At 45.1% G+C, this 13,633-nt stretch overlaps 1 non-coding gene across 1 annotated transcript; it reads right to left on the bottom strand.

Annotated features, from left to right (window-relative positions):
• Nucleotides 1–9,140: 9,140 nt before the first annotated feature.
• Nucleotides 9,141–9,211, bottom strand: Trnaa-agc (transfer RNA alanine (anticodon AGC)). The gene has a single exon. It is a non-coding gene; the product is annotated as a tRNA-Ala (tRNA).
• Nucleotides 9,212–13,633: the final 4,422 nt, after the last annotated feature.

Genomic DNA, 13,633 nt, shown 5'->3' with positions numbered 1-13,633 from the left:
CCCACTTGGCAGGTGTGAAGCCCCACCTTAGGCATCACCTCCTTAGTGGATCCTTCTGTCTCTTGCCTTCCTTGTCCTTGACCCTGTCTCCCTTCCCCAGCCCTGTCCCCAACCATGGTCCATCTCCATGGTCTCCTCGTGGTTTGCCTGGGCACGGTGGCTTCTTTGGGCACTCGTCCATCTTTGCAGCCTTGGCTTAGTCATGCCTGGGTAACATGGACCCTGCACATGTGTATGAAAGCCAGAGTGGTGTGCAAAGAAATGAGCTTTTAGAAGAGAGCGGCGTGAATTTCTTCTGTTGGAGGAGGTCAGGAATAGTCCAGGAGAAGATTCAAACCATCGCGCACTTTTTATTTTTTACACCATATTTCAATAAAACCCTTGAAGAAAGGGATAATACTGTGTGTGTGAGGGAAGCAGAGGGGGACGGCCATGCCAAGGAGCCCGCGACTGCTGGGCTCGGGAGGAGGAGGAAAGGGCTCACTGACCTCCACTGACAGCGTCTCAGGCCAGCCGGCTCCTCGGGCTGATCCCATGGAGGCCCCAGCCAAGGAACGTCTCTTAGGCAGCCTTGGGGACGCAGTGTCCACTGCCTTTCGGTTGCCTGGGTTACATGGCGACTTCCAGTCAGTCACCAGCAGCACACTGACCTGCGACTTAATTAGATGCTGCCATTTGGAGTTAGATGGAAAAGAAATGCTTTTCTTTATTAAAAATGATAATCGCTTCACTTTCTTCTGAATATAAAAATGATTAGACCTAAGCACTTGGAAAAGTTTACACAATACAGAACAACTGGAAAGAAGGCAGACATGCCATCTGCCACCCCACGTGCAAAGCATCTGACTTTTTTCTATGTGTGTTCAGACACATTCATCTTCTTAAACACGTGCTGTTTGGAATCAGGAGGACAACCTAGCACAGGATCAGTAGCCCACGGGTTCTAGCCCTTTTATGATTTGCTGATTTCAAACCTACCCTGCTCCTGTTTCTGCTGTTTCCCCTCAAGCTGGATTTCCACAGCTGCAGGAACAATGGTCCTAAGCCAGGGCCCTGGCCACCTTCTTACTCAAAACCATGGATGGCTCCCTAATGTCAGAAAAATGAGCTTGCTTTATTTGTTTATTTGGCAGTGCTGGGAATCGAACCCAGGGCTTCGTGCAGGTTCAGCAAGCTCTCTACTACTGAGCAGCTCCTCTCACCCAAAGTCATATTTTTAAATCTTGTGTTTAAGACCTGCCCCTTTGCCCCCAAGCCACCTTTCCAGCCCTGTGCCTGGGAGGCTCCTCCATGCTGCCCAGGTGCCCTCCCTCAGCTCCCCGTTTCAAGATAAACATTCACCTCCTCCTTGCTAGTCTCCTCCTTGCAACCTTGCTTTGTTCTAGTTTTCTAGATGTTTCTCTTGAGGACAGTGACCTGTCCATTTATCTTTGGGTCTATCACAGTGTTCTACCCTGACCAGTCATGACCCCAAGAGCAGGGGATGAATGACAAATCATTACTGAATCCTCGTTTAAAATTAAGTGACCTAGGTGTCCTTCAATAGATGAATGGATAAATAAAATGTGACATACCTACATGACGGAGTATTACTTGGCCATAAAGAAGAATGACATTATGGCATTTGGTGGTAAATGAATGGAACCAGAGACTGTCATGCTAAGGGAAATAAGCCAGACCCAGGAGGTCAAGGGTTGATGTTTTCTCTGATACATGGGAGCTAGTTCAAAATAAGGGGGGGCGGGGAGAAAGAAGAGAAAAGAAAAGAAAAAAAAAAAAAAAGAAAAGAAAAGAGGGGATTCCATCAAGATAGAAGGAAGGTTAGTGGAATAGAAGAAGGGGATTGAGGGAGGAGGGACAGGATAAGGGAAGAACAGGAATCCACCATCATGTACTCCATGAGACATGAATTTAAAAAAAACTCTAAGTAAATCAGAAAGGTCAGTAGAGTAGAGGGAAAGGAACAGGGGGAGGAAGGAGGGGAGGGAAAGAGAAAGTACTGGGGACTGAATTAGAGCAAATGATACTCCCTGTTTTTATAATTATGTCAAAGTGAATTCTATTGTTATGTATAACTAAAGAGAACCAATAAAATTTAAGTGAGTTCATCGGGTTTGGGGAACCAAGGAAAAGGTCCCCGGGGTCAGTCTAACGCTGTGGCTAAGGGCACTGGTTCTGAGGTCTAAGAGTCTGGCCCGAGTCTCAGCCTTGCACTTGCAGGCTGTGCAGACCAGGGCAAATCACTCACAGTGTCTCAACTGCTTCACCTGCTTCGTAAGGAAGGATTATAAATGTTCATAGTGAAGTGACTTATTGTGCGTGAATTGCTGGGAGTGGTGCCAGCCAGTTAGCACTGTGTTAAGTGTCACCACTGCGAGTGTCTGAGGCCGTCCGGACACCTGCCAGCCGGCACTTTCCTCAAACCAGGAGCTACTATGCAGCAGACACTGCAAAGCATTTTTATTCATGGCCCCTTCTTAGCCTCACTCAGTCCCATGAAACTGGTTCTGTTACCATTCTATTTTACAGAGGAGAAAGCAAGGACTCAGGAAGGTTACTCCTTCCTGGACCAAGGTCACTTCCCATCGCTCCTGTTTCTCTCTGATCAGGGCAGGAACCAGCAAGCATCTGGCCTCTCAGCTAAGAAAGCAGCCCTGCATTTCAGTACTAGCTGGCAGATACCAGCACCGCACCCTGTTGGGCACAGAGGGTGCTGAGTGCAGACCTGCTGAGTGAATGGATGCCTAAGTGTTTTCCCAGAAGGGAGATGCTCTGGGAGGACCCCAGAGCGCAGCGGGAGAGGGGGTGGAACAGGAGAGAACTGGGTTCTTGACTTTCTTTCCCTGCTCTGGACACCCTGGTCCCCAAGGTGGCCACCTCAACTTGACTGTTTTCTCTCTAGCACATCAGATTTGATAACAAGGGACTTTCAGAGACTGAAGGAGAAACTGTGGGAACCAAGATGGTGAAGATACTGAAAAAGATGAAAATATCCTCAACACCCACAGAAAGGGGTCTCAAATCTCCAGGGGCTCTGGCAGGAGGTAACTCAATTGCAAGCCTGCCTGGCCTGGTTTGGTCCATATTAATGCCCCCTCAAAACATTGGAGGCAATGGGATAACATAGAAGCCCAAATTTTTAGAGTAATAAAATATTCTTTTTGATACCAAAATGGCAGATAAATTGAATTATATATTCATTGAAACCTATAGCATGTGCATGTGTTTGCATTCTATCACTGAGACAAAATACCTGAGAAAAATAACCTGAAGAGAGATGTAATTTGGCTCACAGTCTCAGTGGCTGATTCAGTCCATGATCATCTGGTTCCGTTGCTTTGTTCCTCCCAGAGAACCCTGGGAGGAACAAAGCTGCTCATCTCAGGGAGGTCAGGAAGGAAATGATGGAGAAGAAGGGGCTGGGGACGAAATATAACCTTCAAGGGCACAGCCCCCATGTCCACCTCCTGCAACTATACCTCACTTCCCAAAGTTTCCTCCCCCTCCTGAAAGCCCATTAAGCTACGAGTTCATCAATGAATCGATCAACAGATGAGGGTAGCTCCCTCACGATGCAATCATCTTTCAAAGACCCTACCTCTGCATGCTGATGCATGGAAAGCCAAGTCTTCAATCCATGAGCCTTTGGGGGACATGTTGTATCCAAACCACAAACAGCACAAGACCACAAGTGAACCCTAATGTTAAATATGGACACTGGGTGCTGGGCTGTGTGGTTGCAGGAAATGTACTGCTCTGGTAGCGGGTGTTGATAATGGGCTGTGTGTATTATAGCCTGGGATGATAGGCATGGGTCACTGTGCCATGCCCTTCTGCTCAATTTTGCTGTGAACCTAAAACTCCTTCAGAAAATGAAAAAGGAAGCCCAACTTGAAAAGGAATTTCAGACCATTGAGGAAAAGTGTAATTTCTGTAAGCCCTCTCTTGATAAGCTATACCAACTGTTTGGTATATTCAGGTAGCAGAGGGTCTTTCACAAAGATCAGAGAAACTGGAGTCGTTAAATAGGCAGAATCTGGATTGCAAGGAGTCTTATGATGTTGTTAAACAAGAAGGAAAAAGAATGAGAGAAAAATCCTAAAAATATTCCTAAATATTCATTGATTTAAAGAACTATACTGGGCTGGTGCACACCTGTAGTCCCAGTCACTTGGGAGGCTGAGGCAGGAGGATCTCAAGTTTAAAGCCAGCCTCAGCAACTAAGAGAGACCCTGTTTCAAAATAAAAAGGATTGGGGAATGTGGCTCAGTGGTTAAGCATCCCCTAGGTTCAATCCCTGGTCCAAAAAAAAAAAGACTGATAAAAAGTGATGACCTTCTGATGGTCTTCAGAGATGTGAAGTGTGAGTTCATCACACCTTGGCCTGTCGACAGGCGGCTTATTTGAAGTTCACCTTGAGTGTAATTGTTATAGATTAGTCTGTGATATAGTTGGGATCTTGACTGTTCCCTAAAGGTCCATGTGTTGAGGACCTGGTCCCTAGTCCAGGACACTTAAGAAGCAGTGGACCCCTTGGTGGGGGGGAGGGGGCTAGTGGGAGGAGGTTAGGTCCCTGGGAGGCAGCCCTTGAAGGCGCTATTATAGGACCCTCACTCCTTCCTCTATGTCTTTGTGCTTCTTGGACCCCATGAGGTGAGCAGCCTCCTCCACCATGTGCTTCTGTCATGGTACACTCTTCTCCACAGAGCCCAAAGCAATGGGCCAACCAACCATGGACCGAAATCTCTGAAACCGTGAGCCAAAATTAAAATTTTTACTTTTTTTTTCTGAACTTTTTAAAAAATTTTCATTAACTTTTTTTGGACTGTGATAAATACATTTTCTTAAAAAAATTCTTTTCGTACATGTATATCAGGTCATAAAGTCTGTCACATTTCACATCCTTCCCATCCCCACACCTCCTCCCCTCTGTACAATCCAAAGTTCCTTCATTCTTCCCTACCCACCTCCCATTATGGATCAGCATCCACTTATCAAAGAAAACATTTGGTCTTTGGTTTTTTGGGATTGGCTTATTTCACAGAGCATGATACTCTCCAGGTCCATCCATCGACCTGCAAATGCCATAATTAAAAATTTTTACTTTTAAAAGGTGGTCTTCTTAGGTATTTTGTCACAGTAAGGGAAAGTTGACTAATGCAGCCAACCCTCAAATTCCTATTTTATAATGGCATCTGTGTTAGTCATCTTTTTATCACTGTGACCATGATACCCTACAAGTACGACTTACAAGAGGCAAAGTTTATTTTGGCTGCTGGTTTCAGAGGTTTCAGTCCATCGTCAGCCAACTCATGGCTCTGGGTCCAAGGTGGGGCACCCAGTTCATGGGAGCGGGGAAGCAGAGAGAGTGAGAGAGTGTGCAAGGAGCCAGGGACAAGATAGAGCCTCCAAGGGCACATTTCCAGTGACCTATTTCCTCCAGCCATGCCTCCCAACACCTAGGAATTCATTCAAATTATTAATTCACCAAATGCATTAATCCATTGATAGGGCTATAGTTCTCGTCATCCAATCTTTTTCTAAAAGCCTCACCTCTGAAACTAGCTGCTCTGGGGGCCATGTTTTTAAAACATGAACTCTTTGGGGCCCACTTCCAGATCCAAACAAGAACAGCAGCCTAAGCAAACCCATACAACAACGAGTGCTTCCAAAGGGAGGTGCAGAAGCAGATCCGGCCCAGGGAACACCAGGTTTCCAGCCCCCCTTTCTACGAATACTGAAGAACGAGGTTCGCCAAGAGCGCTGAGTAGATGGGAGTGAATCAAGAGGGCCACATGAAAAAGTAGTCATGTCCCACTCCAAGCGGGATGGTCCAAACCAAGTGGAACAGTTCCTAATGCTTGTTCTTCCATTTATTTAGTCTTTTTGAAATTCCTCCAGGCAGAAAAGTAGAACTCATGGAAATGAATCTTCATCGAAGAATTTGCAGTTGCTGGAACTTAACGAAAAGGCTTTTGAAATCCAGAACTCAGCCTTACCCTTCTCAGGAGACTTTTGGCACCAAGGAAAGGGACAAACTGAAAGACTGCTGGCGACCCAGGCACAGTGATTGTTGAGACTGGGAAGTGGCTTCTGAAGACCTGGCGAGGACTCCAATATCGACATTCAGAATCGGAACTGTGCTGACTTCAATACAATTATTCATTGCTTTCATGCCTTACTATGTTTTTGTGTTTTCTTGTTAGGGTTACTAAAATATGTATCTTAATAGTAAGAAATGTGTGTATATTAAATCACTTTATTTAGCATTTTAGAAATACAGATTTTTTTTTCCTCCAAAGATAAAGGAGGTAGCAGCCTCTCTAGGGCATATTCACTGTTATGTGATTTAGTCCTTTAGAAGTTCTTCTGTTGTGTAGCTGTGAAAGGTAGCTGTCACCAAAATGATCCAAACTCTTAACAGAAATGACTCCTTTATTTGGGGTAAATGAATGTTGAGAACCCAATTGGAGTCCCTGTTTTCCCCATGCAGAAGTGAGGGGTTCTGTTTTGGTTTATACCAGCTGTACCTCCATGGTTTTGCTCTAGAAAACCTGACATCCTAACTCTAAGATGGTGCTGGTAAAATTTTGCTATTTGGGAATAATTAGTAATTAGGTTTCCAAAGAACACATTAAGCTTGCTTGAATATTGGGTGATACAGTGACCTGTACAGAATTATAATCAGAGTAAAGCTATTCTTCTCTGCTGCTTTTTCTCATAAAATCAAGGGAGGCTGAGCAGGGAGAGAGAGAGGGAGCAAGAGGGAGCAGGAGGTGGTGAAAACAGAGGGAGGAAGGGAGGGGGGAAAGCCTCAGGATTGCAGAGTGGGGGACCTAACCTCCTCTAGCATCAGGGCAGAAAGGCTATTCAGAAGAAGTGACCTTTAAGTTGAGGCCGGAAAGATGATATGGGTTTTAGTCAGAAGAAAAGTGGGAGGGGGTGGGCTGAAGTATTTACAGGCAGGAAAACTAGGAACAAAGGTTTATGTTGTCAGCTACTGAGTTTGTCTCAAGTGTTTGCACTTTATTTATTTAACAAATTATTTTACCCAGGCATCTTTGCTGATTATCTTGATTAGAAGTCTCGGGAGGGGCGGTGCTATTTTGTGAGTGTTGAATGAGGCCGGTACTCACTCCTCCTCCAGGGCAGCTGCCTAACGATGCCGATGCAGACCAGCGGAGTCCCCGGTTGGAAATAACTACCCTCCCTGTAGTTTGGATCTCGAATGTGCCCCAAAGGCCTAGGTGTTAGAGACTTGGTCTGCAGGGTGGCATTATTGGGAGGTTATGGAAACTTTAAGAGGTGAGGCTGGTGGGAGGCCTCTAGGTCATTGGAAATTGTGTGACTCCAGTCTCCTCCCCACTCTCTTTTGCTGTGTGACATGAGGTGAGCTGTTTTGTTCTGCCATGCACTCTGCCATGGTCTGCTCTCTCTCCCCAGGCACAAAGCAACGGATCAATCAATCACAAGTGAAACCTCCAGAATTGTGAGCCAAAATAAACCTTTTCTCTTCCTAATTACCTCAGGTATTTCAGTGTGGTGACAGAAAATTGGCAAGCACAATTATTTAACAGCTGGATTTTCAGGCTTTCCACTAGGATCCATGCCTGTCCACAGCTGAGGCAAGATAGGCCGGGGATGACATTATAATTGTGGTGTGATAACCTTGCCTATGGGCAAAATGTTGCCCCAGACTTCTTTGTTCCTAGAAATCCTATTAGGAGCTCTTCCAAATAGGGGAGGGAGGGAGGAAAGAGGATAGCTGAGGCAGATACAGAGGGGGAAGCTACTGAAACATTCTGTCTACACCCTTGGCAACCCTGAAGAAAAATCACAGTGGTAGGTAGTGGGATCTCCCTAACTTCAAAAGGGCTTGCAGTTCCGTGGGGGTGTGGGGAGCCACACTTACCAGCATTGTACATGCCAAGTGTCAATGGCCCGTAGAAGGAACTGAATCTGCTGCATCACCTCTTTTTGTTCGATCCCAAAGCTGTGAGTGGGTTTTACATTTTTTGGATGGTTGGGAACAAATCAACCATTTAACAAAGAGCACTGTTTTCATGGTACATGAAAATTACCTGAAGCTCCAATTTCAGTGCCCACAAATAAAGTTTTATTGGCACGCAGCCGCGTTCGGTTGTGTATGCAGTACCTACTGCAGTTTTCCAGCTGATGACCGAGTCCAGCAGCTGCCTCGGAGGTTCTGTGGCCAGCAAAGCTGTAACTATTACCTGACCCTTTATAAAAACCATTTGCTGGCCTATGGCCTAAAAGTCTGAAGAGGTCAGTGACCTCTGCCCCAGTTGCTACACTGGGAGGACAGCGGGCAATCTGGTGGACACAGGAGGCCTCCAGGTTCTCTGCACCCACCACAGCATGCACACAGCGTCACCCTTCAGCTCAGCTGGTTGTCACAGCAGGGACAAGCCCAGAGGCGGTTTCTCAGGGCTTGGGGTGGCGAGTGGGAGTCCTTATGTTGAGCTGCTTTCAAGGAATCATCCCCTTCATCACTGGCTGACTTGTTTATCACCCATGAGTCTGGGGAGCACTCCCCAGAGGACACGTGGCCTGTCCTGTGGTGGTAAATGGCACCACAGCAGAGATGAAATGGGCAAAAAGCAACAATGTTTTCATAGGAAGACTCAGATGAATCGATTTTTAAGGACAGTTTTAAAATGAATCCTTCCTTGTAATTTAAGGTGGAGGAAAATAAGGAATTGACAGGCCTTTTGAATTACATGCAATCACAAAGCCACTTTCTCCTGTCACACAAACTTCTGCAAATCAGTGTCAGAGGAAACATCGAAATGTCATAGTAGTTATCAACTTAAAATTAAATTCAGACGTGACAAGTGATTTGTGTGAAATTAAATCTTTTTTAGAAAAATTGTGCCAGGAGTCATCAGTTCTAGATGTACTAAAATCTATATTATAAAATAATTTATCAGATTTATTCCAATGCTGTATGTCTAACGGCTCTGGTTATATTAGCAGAAAATCCTTCTCAAAATGTAAAATTATTAAGTTCACTTGCAATCTCGCATCTTTCAAGTGTCTGCTATCACTTGGTTAAATTGACTGATAACAGAGTTACTAAAAGTATAGAATTTGGTGATCTAATACTTTTTTGGTGTGTATGAGTGATACTGGGGATTGAACCCAGGGCCTCCTGAATGCTGGTCAAGTGCTCTGCCATTGAGCCACATCCCAGCCCCAAAGACCTAATAAGCAAATTTATAGAAAAGTGAACCAGGAAAATTTCATGATAAACCAAGGTATCATATTAAGAAAGTGGTATTATTTATTGTATTAATAAAATTACATAATATGTTGAATTTTATAAAAAGTAAAATTATGACATTAAAATATTTTCTCGCAACTTGGGTTTAATATTGTTATTGATGATCACTATTATCATGATCATATTTGATAAGTGATAAAATATTTTCAAGGGAAATGTGTTATATTTCAGTACCTTTAGTTCAGCTGTATTTTCTTTTTCTAATTTTTGAACAAAACACACTGCGTTTTCACTTTTCACTTTGTGAAAACATGGAGCCAGCCCTGTCTCTAGAATCACTGTTTCTTCTGGGTCTTATGTTTGAAATACCAATGAGATCCAGGCCCTGGACTCTCTACAGAGCATTCTTTTGTTCTTGGAGCCATTCAGACCAAGAGCCCTCTGAGTTACATGATTAATGGATCAGAACCCTGTTCCCAAGTGTGGTTTGTGCTGTCTTCAAAATCCAGAAGTCTTCCAAGGGCTCTGCTTCTTTCACTGTGATAGTGGCAGAATATGAAATCACAGCCTTTCTTGTGGAGGGGCTGCCTTGGCATGCATTCAGACGCTGGCTCCCTGTAATTTTGGTACCCATTCTGTAGGGGTCGTCCACCACTCTCTGGAGTGCATGAGTCTTTATCAGGCCATCTGGGAGATTTGCCTCTTCATGGTCACTAGTTTTAATTAACATGATGTCATCAATGCTAGGGGCCAGACAGGTGCTATAATACATGTTTAGACAAAGGTCCAGGTCCTTAGACTGCACAGAGACAGAGACAGATAGGGCTGACATAGCCCTTGGCCAAGATGGCCACCTGTGCATCCCAGGTGAATCTGAACTGCTGCTGACCCTTCCTTCTGAAGACCGAAAATAAGGTATTTGCAGCACACTAAGGTCAGAGGCTCTGATGATTTGCTGTCATAGACATCCAACCACCTGGTCCTGCCACTGAAAATTGGGTCTACCTCTTGGTGGAACTGATAATAATCGACTGTCACCTGAAATAGTCCATCTGGTGACCATGGATCAAGGAACCCATGTGAGAGGGGGCCAGGGAAATGAGCGCAGGATGGATCCCTGGACACTGGGACCTGCTGTGATCATTTTAGACCTGGAGTCCATGAGTCGTCTGGCTTCAGTAGGAACTTATCTAACTGATGGAAGCCATGATGGTTTGGGGCCCGTAATAGTGAAAGCTAAGACTCCGTCATCAACACTCATCAGGACATCCGAGCAGCCCCACTCCTCAACCTGTCACCCACATAAATGACGCTGGGTTCCTCTGGGGAAGGACTGGGGTGTCACTGGTTTACATGCTTGCTTTGGCATTGCAGGGTTCTTCCTCCCCATTAAATGATTGGATTTGGGTCTGAGATGACAGACACAGTTCTGGTGGCTGGGTGACAGCTTGTGATCTTCCATTATAGTAGCTGACATCAACTTTTGGATCACTTGCTCTTGATCAGACAAAATCCTCAATGACTGTCCATCTGTTTTGCTCCTAGGAAGTATGGTGTCTGTCAGCTACAGTCTCGGATTCCTGACTGTGAGGTCCTATCCACCATGTGGACTTTGCAGTCATTTGGTGGTCGTGTTTGCCTTGCCTGTGGTAGGGAAGTGTGACCACACAGCCTCCCCTACTCCGGAATTCTGTTTTCTCCTTGGCACTAGGAATCCCAGCCCCCCATCCCTACCATCAGTCCTGACCTTCAGAACACAGCTACTTCTGAGCTTCTCTGTGAAGCCAGTATCCCCATAGGAAGGACTTTCTTCATAGCTTTAATGAAGAGCATCTTCTGGGCTCTCCCAGGAAACATTGTTGACTGGTTACGTTGCTCTATGTCATTCTTTGGAGTATGCTCATCTCTGAGTCAAGGCAGAGTATTCAGGCTGGCTTCTTTCTAGGTTTCAATGAACCATTCCAACTGTGTTGTTAGGACTGGACTGGCTTTGTGGGGTGGTTAAATTTTGAGCCAGAGGAGAGATTCTCTTTCCATTGATTCTTTCTTATCCAATCTTTTGGGTTATATACTACATCCCCAGCTTGGCGCTGTTCTCATATATGCTTCTCCAGTCTTGAATATAGTTAGACAGGTCCTATCAATCTTTTGGTTAAAAATTCCTTTTCTCTGGCAATTATCAAGAATACAAGCAATAGTAAGTGTTGACGAGGATGTGGGGAAAAAGATACAGTCATATATAGCTGGTGGGACTGCAAATTGGTGCCACCACTCTGGAAAGCAGTATGGAGATCCCTCAGAAAACTTGCAATGGAACCACCATTTGACCCAGCTATCCCACTCCTCAGTTGATACCCAAAGGACTTAAAATCAGCATGCTACAGTGACGCAGGCACGTCAATGTTTACAGCAGCTCAATTCACAATAGCTAAACTATGGAACCAATCCAGATGCCCTTCAACAGATGAATGGATAAAGAAAATGTGGTACATATACACAATGAAATATTACTCAGTCTTAATGAAGAATGAAATTATGGTATTTGCATGTAAATGGATGCAGTTGGAGAATATCATGCTAAGTGAGATAAACCAATCCCAAAAAACCAAAGGCTGAATCTTTTCTCTGAGAGGGGTGGGGGGAGGGCAGAGAAGAATTAAGGAACTTTGGATTATGCAGAGGGGAGTGATGGGAGGGGAGAAGGTGTGGGGATGGGAAGGACAGTGAAATGTGACAGACATTATGACCCTTTATACATGCATGATTACACTACAGGTGTGACTCAGCACCATGTACAGTCAGAGAAAGGAGAAGTTGTGCTCCATCTGTGTACAATGTGTCAAAATGCATTCTACTGTCATGTATAACTAATGAGAACAAATTTTTAAAAAATTCATTTTCTTCAAAACAAAGGTGCATGACGTTGCTACTGAAACCTAGCTATTGATCAAGATGCAGAGAATGGAGGCAGGTCCTGATGAAGGCGAGAATTACCTTGCAATGTGGACTGTTCATAGTTTCCAGGCAGCTGGTGGCACACACCTATAATCTCAGTGGTTTTCAAGGTTGAAGCAGGAGGATCACAAGTTTGAGGCCAGCCCTCAGCAACTTAGCAAGGTCCTAGGGAACTTGGCAAAACCCTGTCTCAAAATGAAAAATAGAAAGGGTTGGGGATGTGTCTCGGTGGTTAAGCACCTCTGGGTTCAATCTTTGGTACCAAACCAAACAACCAAAAAAGCATAGTCTCTCGGCAGAGAGCTGCTGTGTGTGTGTGTGTGTGTAAGCCACTTCTATCTCAGGTGGGTCATGGAATTTGGGGGTTCAGGGTTTGCAATCACATAGAGATGTCCTCATCTCAAGTCTCAGGGTCCCTCTTCTTCCTTATCAGGGTCCTGATTAGTGTGAGGGATATCTGCAAGGAATTCAAGTTCAGACTTGGTAGTCAATTTGCTCTGCTCACAATGAACATGACGTGTTTAAGGACTTTTGGTCCAGTGTGTTGCTGGTTGCAGAGTAGAGGCTGTCCTTAGGTGTGCCACCAAGGTCATCTGAAGTCACACCCTGCTCGAGTTGATGGTTGGCTGATCTGATCCTGTTTTTCTTCCCCCAGCACCGTGGTAGTAGTGGAAAGCCACAGCTAACTCCACATGCCTTACCCATCCCGTTTTGTTACATCTCTCAGTTGCTAGACGAGTGTGTAAGTCACCACATCTCTCTTCCTTCACCACGACCTGTGAGTCTCAGTAACTAACGCCATAGCACCGAGGGAGGGGGCTTTGAGGCAGGGTTGGGAGAAGCCCACTAAGCGGGCATCGCAAGTCAGTTTTCACTAAGGGCAACTGGAACTTGGTCTAGCAAGGCTAGCTCTCAGGACAGTCAGGCGTTTCTGAATTACTGGAGAGAGAATGATTAACTTAAAAATTATGGTGCACGGGCCTCACCAGTGTATTCATCACACTAAGTGAAATTTCTTTCTGACCAGGGAACATCATGTCATTTTCCCGGGTCTGTCTCTTAATTTATAAGGACCAAAACCCAGGACTGAAGACTGCCAACACAGTGAGTACTGTTTTAGCCCGAGGACAGGCATGAGGGGAGGGCAAATGGTTCATCGCTGGTGAACACCTTTTTGTGTGTTTGAAAAACTGAAAATTAAGAAAGACTAAAGGAAAAACAAATACCAGAACAAGATGAAATAAACAAAGAAACCAGAAACCCCACAGCTGAGTCTTCATTGCAGTCCTTTAGTCTGGGTCATATTGCTATAAAAGCCCAGCCCTGTGTCCCCCTCGGGTCTTGTGGATGTGCTAACAGATCATGATGCTCAACTCCACGTCCAACACGGTGCCTGGACCACGCGCCAGGAGAGTTCCCAGTGTCCTCCCTGGG

The sequence above is a fragment of the Sciurus carolinensis genome, chromosome 10 (assembly GCF_902686445.1).
Source record: "Sciurus carolinensis chromosome 10, mSciCar1.2, whole genome shotgun sequence".
NCBI classification, from domain to species: domain Eukaryota; kingdom Metazoa; phylum Chordata; class Mammalia; order Rodentia; family Sciuridae; genus Sciurus; species Sciurus carolinensis.
Note: the sequence above shows the minus strand (reverse complement) of the source record. Positions and strands in the feature narration are given on the sequence as shown.